Source organism: Globicephala melas, chromosome 5 (assembly GCF_963455315.2).
Source record: "Globicephala melas chromosome 5, mGloMel1.2, whole genome shotgun sequence".
Lineage (NCBI taxonomy): Eukaryota > Metazoa > Chordata > Mammalia > Artiodactyla > Delphinidae > Globicephala > Globicephala melas.
Genome location: NC_083318.1, coordinates 64,387,622 through 64,396,460, shown reverse-complemented (window position 1 = coordinate 64,396,460; position 8,839 = coordinate 64,387,622).

Genomic DNA, 8,839 nt, shown 5'->3' with positions numbered 1-8,839 from the left:
CCATGTTGATTTATATATTATACTCTCAATGGAAGTATACACACTAACAGAAGGAGAGAAAAAAATTAGTGTGAGTTTGCAGGCAGTATCCAGAGAATTAATGCAAATATGGTTTAGACCTAGATTAACAGATAATTTCCCTCTTTCAGACTTTTCCATTTGTTGATCAGAGACAACCACATAGCAATTTCCAATTTTTTAAAAACACGTTATGATAATAACAATGATAATATTGACGGCCAGGGCTTAGAAACAGAGACCTCTCTTCTGGTCAGTAACTGTGTGCATGGCCTGGACATGTCACATCACCTTCCTGGGCCTCATCTCTCTCATTTCTTCTTCACAGGGTCGTCTTGAGCCTCAGATGAAAGCTTGCTTAGTGGCATGGAAAAAGGGGAGCTTGGAGCCAAGAGGTCTAAGCACGATCCTGAGTCTGCCAAGTGTCAGTTAAGTGCGCATAGATGAGTCATTTAACCTTCCAGAGCCTTAGCTTCCTTGCCTGTAAAATGGGCCAAATAATAATAACCCACAGCATTGTTGTGACGTCATGGGTGACAACATACACAAAGTACTTGACTGTTTAGAGAGTGCTAAGCAAATACTGGCAATTAGTACCAGAAGGCATGGAAAAGCACTTTGGACACTTCTAAAGTGCTGTATGAATGGATGTGTGTGATGGTGATAATAAGGATTGATTTACTCAAGAAACAGAGGTCAGGGCTTCCCTGGTGGCGCAGTGGTTGAGAGTCCACCTGCCGATGCAGGGGACACGGGTTCGTGCCCCGGTCCGGGAAGATCCCACGTGCCATGGAGTGGCTGGGTCCGTGAGCCATGGCCGCTGAGCCTGTGCATCTGGAGCCTGTGCTCTGCAACGGGAGAGGCCACAGCAGTGAGAGGCCCGTGTACCACAAAAAAAATAAAATAAAAATAAAATAAAAAAGCAATAGAGGTCAGCATCTACTATGGGCACGGCACCATTTCAGATGCTGGAGCAACCAAAGACAGGTGACAGGGGTACCTAGCTGCAGAGGGAAATGATGAAAAGGAGGAGAAAAAAGGGAAAGAGAGATGTATTTGAGAAGTACATACATGCAGTGATTTATTGGGGGCTTTCCGAAAACTTAATAAAAAACATTGTCAATCAAAATCCTCAGTAAATCTTTAGTTCCCTGAGATGACAGCTTTACCACCCAACAACTGCTCTTTGGTTAATTCCAGTGACTCACTCGTAAATTGCACCCCTCCTGTTTCCATCAGGGTGAAACTTCCACAGAGCAAAGACAGATTAGGGCAACTTACTATGTTCTATTTAAACAACACAGCCATAAAGAGCAAGCACTGCAACTGCATCAGTAGATGGGCTCTAGCATGCTGTAACCTTGCTGTTTCTCACGCCTGTGCTACCACGTCCACACACATATTCTTGGAATTGCTCCACAAGTCCCAGCAGGCAAGCTTTTGGCTCCACTTTGAGTCCTATCTAGACCCTGAGTTCTAGTCATTTCCTTCCTTGTTTTCAGAATCTGTTGGAAACCACTTGCCTGTGTAAACCCCAACTTCTGTAAATCATGTCACTTTTCTGTGCCAGTCTCTTCTAATCCATCCTTTGGAACAGCCCTAACCCAACAGTCAGGTGGGTTGGAATCCCCCAAGTCAGTCACTTCTGGAGGGAAATGGGTATTGAACACTGATTGTTGTGAAAAGCTGTGTGTCCCTTTTTTGAGGCCAGCAGAGAAAAAGTTAAGCCTGCTTTCTTTTTCAGAGGGGTGGTTTATTTTTATTTATTTATTTTTTTGCTGTACGTGGGCTTCTCACTGTTGTGGCCTCTCCTGTTGCGGAGCACAGGCTCCGGACGCGCAGGCTCAGCGGCCATGGCTCACGGGCCCAGGTGCTCCGCGGCATGTGGGAACTTCCCAGACCGGGGCACGAACCCGTGTCCCCTGCATTGGCAGGTGGACTCCCAACCACTGAGCCACCAGGGAAGCCCGGGGTGGTTTATTTTTAAATGATGCAGTCTGTCTACATCAGCCAGGCTTCTCCTCAATTAAGAGGATAAACTACCAAGTGTCCTCCCTCCCTTTTCCTAATTTATTTCCTTATAGTACTGATCACCCATCCATATTTATCAGATTTGTTTACATAATTATTATCTGCCCATACACAGTTATCCCTACCTAACTAGATCCTAAACTCCACAGAAGCAGTAGCTTTGGCTATTTGCAGTCTTGTTGCTAAGAAGGTCACGGTCCAATGGGGGAATGGAAACATGAACACATAATTATGAAACAATATTGTAAATCCAGCGATGGAGAGATGCTCGGATCAATGTCTCTTTTAGTGACGTCCTCTACTTTCTTTGAATCACCCCCTGAGAGAATGCAAGAAGCCTAGTATCACCCCCTGAAAGAACAAAAGGAGCCTAGTAAATGCTGAATGAATAAATAAGATAAAGGATTCTCTGTTGATCCCTTCTGTAAGGCACTGAAAGGCACCTGCTTTGTGCTAAGAAAAAATACTGCAAATTATAGAGTACAGGAAACCTGGATTGAAAAGTGAGCTTATAAAAAGTGAACAAGTAAAACCAAACCTCTCTGCTCTCATGAAGCTTAGAGAAAGAACACCCAAAATGTGGTAGGGAGAGTGAGGTGGGCTGAGTCTGCCACCAGCTCATAGAGCTTTGGGAAGGTCATTTAACTGTCCCCAGATCTTAATGTCTTCATCCACTGAAGATCAGGATCCTCCCAGCTCTGAGGGAGGATGACAATTGAATGATAGAGATGCCATTTATTGAAAACTTGCTATGTGCCAGACATAGTGCAGACTTTACCTGTATTCATTCTTTTCTTTAATCCTCACCACCCTGTGATGTTATTTTCTCCATTTTACAGATGAGGAAATTGATGTACAGAGAGGCTAGTTAACTTGAACAAGGCTGCAAATCTACTGAGGGGCAGAGCTGAAATTCTGGAAATTTGACTGTACAACCTGAACTTTAAAAAAAAAGTTTTTTTTTTTTTTTTTTTGCCACACCGTGCGGCATGTGGGATCTTAGCTCCCTGACCAGGGATCGAACCTGGGTTCTTGACAGTGAGAGCACGGAGTCCTAACCGCGGACCACCAGGGAAGTCCTTAAAAACCTTGTAAAATTATGAATTATATCAGGCACACAAAAGAGTGTATAAAACACATAAGAATATTTTTGAAGAATAAATAACAGAAAAAATTAAATGATCATTCTTGTACCCACTTCCCAAACTTAAGAAATAGAACAATACCTGTGACATCCCTGGGTGACCCTGCTCAGTTGTATTCCCTTATCTCCCTAGGAGAGGTAACCACTTAATTAAATGCTGTGTTAATCATTCCCATGCTTTAAAATGTTTTTGACCCTAAGTATTGTATTGTTAAGCTTTGCTTGCATTTGAACTTCACTTAAATGCAATCATAATACATATATTATTTGACTACTTGCTTTTTTCTCAATATTGTCTACATTAATTTATATTGATACATACAGCTACAGTTCATTCATTTTCATTGTTGCATAGTATTCTATGTGAGAATATACCAAAATTTATTTAGCCATTCTCTCTTGATTACATTGTGTTGTTTGTAGTTTTTGCTATTATCTACAATGCTACTAAGAACGTTTACATACAGGTCTCCTGGGAAGTCTATGTAAGTATATCTCTAGGGCATGAAATGTCTAGGTCAAGGGTATAGGATATTCAATACTACTAAGTAATGCCAAAATGTTATATCAACTTATACGCCCACAAGAAGCATATAAGGTTTCCTATTGTTTCATACCCTTGCCAGTGCCTCATAGTCATACTTTTTAATTCTCCGCCAATATGGTAGTAGGAAAATGATATCTCATTGTGGATTTTGTTTGCATTTCCCTGCTACTGGTGAGATTGAGCACCTTTTCTATTGTTTATTGGTTGTGCATATTTCTTTTTCTGAGAAATGTGCATTTTTAAAATTGGGCTGTTTTTCTTGATGATTCATACTAGTTCTTTATATATTATGGATAAAAGCTTCTTAATATAAATATGTCATTAGAAACCCCACAATTCTTGAACTTTGCCCTTCCAGAACTATTCTTTTGCATTTTCAGATTAGAATTAATCAGCACACTCCTTTCTCTTCCAAGCAAATAGAAGTAGAGAGTGATATTTCCTGGCTTTTGAGGCTCAGGACAGGAGAGTTAGCCAGGCTGCCAAACCCATATCCTTCAGAAGAGTTATGTGTACTCACTTACTACCAGAACATATAGATGACTTTTAATATTTGGTGAGTATATCAGTCAAAATTCCATAGGAAACCAAATTTATTCCAGATGGTTCAGATGAAGAGATCTGAATGAAGGCACTACTTGTAGAGGTCTGGGTTAACACAGGAGGGATGTTGCTGCATCCCAAGACTAGCACCAGCAGGAAGCCATTACTTCCTACAGGACGGAGAGGCAGACAGAGGAAATACCATCCTGGGGCGCCATGAAAGCTCGTGATGTGGAGGAGAAGCTACTCAGCAGGTGGGAGGGATTCACAGCTATGGACAGATAAGCATCACCCAAGCAGGAAAGAAGTAGGAAAAAACACCCAACTATTCTCTCCTCCTACCCTCTGACTTCCAGCCAGAGTCTCCCACCAGCTGCATCCAAGTAGAAGCCAGCCAGGAAGAGTTCCTGGGTGATGCAGCCCACAGGGTTAGCCTCCCAGCCACAGGGGAGGGCAGCCAAGAGTGGAAAATGGAAACGGGGAGTGGGAACAGCCAGCAGAGACCACCATGGCAGTGGGATAGGAACCACCTGAGACTTTTTCATAGGAAAAGTGACAAAAGGAAGTGCATGAAGGAAGGCTGCCGAGCCCTAATCATTAGCGTGTAACAGGGATCATTCTCACCATCTTAGCTAAGTTAGCGAGTGTAATGAACATTAAATATAATTCACCGTATAATTTTTAGCTGGTCAAGTTTAATTAAACCAAAATTACATAGTACAACTGGGATGTTTTGAAAAGTAACTGTACAAGGGCAATATCTCCATATATCAGTCTGGGCCTCAGTTGCTTATCAACAGAAAGAGAACAATATCTACCTTATGAGCATGTTCTGAGGATTCAATGACATGGTGTATGTAAAGTGCCTAGCACAAAGCTGGAGCCAGTAGGAAACAAATGTAGTTTGTTTCCACTATCATTACGTGTAATTTTACTCATCTTGCTCTATCTAGCACTGCTACAAATGGCACCTGCTTCTGTGTAAGTTTCCCATTGTGTGGCCCACTATCAATAAGTTCTAGAATATTCTGATCTGATCTAGAACGTTCAGCCTATGTATCTGCATAGAGGTCCACCAAAACCGTAACGACACATCCATTTGAACAATAGTTCACAGATACAAAGCTATTATTGTATGAATACTATTGCACGAATTCTTAGAGGAATCCAGGACTTACTGTTTTAAGTTAAGGAAATTGAGGCTGAAAGACACATGACCCAGACTTTGTGACTCCCAAATATGTCTGCCTCTTACTCCCCCATTATTGCTGTCTATCTACCATTAAGGATTATGTCCCATGTCAGGATATATTTTAGAATTGACCAAAACATGAACTTTAGGTTGAATCAAGTACTCTTTAGGAACTTTACGTTACAAGTAATTTCTGTGGCTTGTTTTATCTTTTCTGGTGAAAAACTGCTCAGGATCTTGGCTAGTGATTAATGTTTCTTTGCTTTATCAGAAGAGATACAGCCTGAGGGAAAATAGGACCCTACCCTTGAGTTGCTCTGATCTGACTCAACCCATAAGATAGTCTTCTCGGCACTGGGGATGAACACTTGCAGATGCCCTGTCCCCTCCATCGTATCGTAACCCTATAGATATGCCACACTGGAACCCTTTCATCCCATCTCATGATGGGTAAAGTGCCCTTCCTCGGTACCAAATCCTTAAAAGGAAAGAACCGGGCTTTCCTCTCCCCTGTCACTCCCTCATTCAAAGGAGATACCTGAAACCTGAGGCGTGGAAAAGTGAAGTAAGAAAAAGAGAATTTTTTCCAAGGTTTTTAAAGCATCAAATCATGATGTATTTCATTTCTGCCAATTCACGTGCAGTCAACCTATAAAATTATACTTAAAAGCCAAGGTTTAAAGCAGACACCTTTGCAAATGTTGGTGCTCTGTGACTTAGGTGGGTCCCTTTCTTATTGCCAGAAACAAAAATAAAAGGGGAAGATAAAGATCAGACTGGGAATATTTTATTAAAAATAAGTTTTAAAATACAGGGACTAGTAGGGTTGGGGCCTGCAAGGTTACATGAGATGAGATGTGGCAAAACCATACAGCTGGGCTGCTCTGGGCGGAAGTGGGGCACAGTGGTCTTGAGCACAGCTTTGGAGTCTGACAGACCCACTCGAGACTCCTGATGCTGCCACTCACCTGCTGCGCCAGGCCTCAGTTTCCCCGTGTAAGGTGGTGCTCACCTCACAGGGTGAGATAACACACGCTCAGGTGCTTAGCACAGGGGTCAGCACATCTGGAGCCCTCCGCAAACTGTCACCGTTGGGATGCCTTCTGCTTTCTTGTCGCTCAGCCTCAATTCATCACACTCGCTTCGGCCGCCCCATTAGTCAGTACAAAGTAAAGCAGAATAGGATGAGCTACCCACTCAAACCAACCCTTTCACGTAAACAAGAGCATATTTAATGTTGCTATTTGGCATGGTTGGAAATCAGCGTACAATAGTCTACAAAAAGGCACTGAAAGTTTTGAAGGGGAAGAAACATAGCCTGAGTCGAGGCAGGAAATATAGATAAACAGCCATGTAGAACATACACTGCATGGATTCTAACACAATGACCCATTTTTGCTTCTTCCCCACCCCTGTCCCCCACCCCCCAGGGCTGGTGGAGGTCTGCTTCATTCCCATAAGCACTTCGCGGCACATCAGCCCAATTCTCGTCCTTCTCTCCAATTCAGTTCAACACAACTTTGTTTCGCTATGCTTCTTTCCCTGAGCTGGGCCCTGGGAACACCGAGATGAACAGGAGGTGGCCCAGCCTTCAAGAATGATCATCTAGTAGGGGAGACAGATGCCAGCGGGCCACTGTTTCTGCCAGGTCCCATTGCTGGGGAGGGTTTACACGTGGATTCCTGTTCTCAGGTGTGAGGGTTCCCAGAGACAGCCTTTAAGCTTGGCTCCAGCCAGCAAGCAGAGGGCTCATCTGTGGCCCAGATGAAGGCAAAGTCATTTGACCACACCCTCTGTGACCTTCTCTTCCTCCACCGCTTCCACCGTGGAATCACCACCTCTTCCCTCACTTAGAATCAGTTATCTGGGCCCTTCCCATTTTCATATCCCAGCCCCTGCCAATCTCCCTTCAACAAGAAAGAAGGAAAAACTTTGGGACAACCAATGTTAGTCATTATAAGTTTATTCCTGCTATCATGTTAAATACCGCCTACCTTAGACAGGCCCTGAAGGAAAATCTGCAGAAGTTATTTAAGACCATTTGCAATTGTTGGAGAAGAGGAGGCGGGTCAACAGGGATATCACAAGGAGATGCGCTCCTATCGCCTCCCCTGCCTGGCCAGCTTTGAAGCCCTCCAACCCTCTGGATGCCCAACATAGACAGCTGGATATAGTAGCTCTCAAGTCAAGGGACACAGGTGACACAGAGCTGAGGATGAGCTGTGGGACTGGAGAGCTGGAGCTGTCCGGGCGAAGGCAGATATGTCAGTCCCAGAGGATTGAGGGAACCTTGGACGCAGAGACTCAGACCCTGGTCCCAGCCCTTTTCCTGAATGTGGATGGGAGAAGAGGAAAAAGAGAAGGCAGTGTGGAGATGAGCACACATTTGATTTTGACATCTATTATAGCTATAAAGAATTGACCACATAAGGAAACTGAAAAATTAGTTTGGTTATGTCAGCATAGGTCTAATCATAGTCATTTATGCCAACTGCCTTACCATTGGTGTGTAATGGCATGTTACACCAAACCAATGATGTACTTCCATAAACGTGGTTCAGAGTAGTTATAGGTTTTGATTAGGTGAGTAAATGAAACACTTGGGTTCCAGCCTTCACGATTTCTTAATTTACATAGTCCTCTGTTCTCAGCTTTCACTGATGGTCAATACCATTGCTTTTAAGCTATTAGACAGAATGGTGGTTGGGGGTTGGAGGGATGTCCCTATTGATTCAGTATTTCCCTTGAGAAATTTTTATTATCTAAGCAATTGCTGTATAGTTTTCCTGTTCCCTGTGCTGGGAATTTGTGATTCTTTTTTCCATTCAGGTGTTTCATATTCATGAACTAGTAAAAGCTATAAATTCCCTTTTTTCCCTTAAATACATACATATACATGTAGACACCACCCCAATTATTCTGATTAGGTCCTAAAATTAATGAATTATGTTGCCATGCCAGCTCAGTTTAGAGCTCAAATAACAAATTTGCTAAATCACAATTATAGAGACTTTGAGCCTGCTCTTTCACAAGACCTACGACCAGCTAGGAACCCCAGTGTCCGAAGAAACAGGCAAAGTGCAGTGGTCTCTGAAATGAAAGTAAGACTTCCTCGCGTCTGTTCCAAGTTCTGCTGCTATCACTGCGAGCAGTCTGATTCTCTACCTGAGAGGTTTTCCTTCAATCTGTTTTGGGGAATGACAGAAGAATACTTAGTACACAACTGGAGTTCTTTGGGTGAAAGGCAAATCCATAAGAAATGCGCTTTTTAAAAAAAATAATTACAGAGACATATAATAATAGCTGTTGAAAATCATTAGGCAGTATTAAAGTATCTTATGTCATTGAACTATATTTTATATAC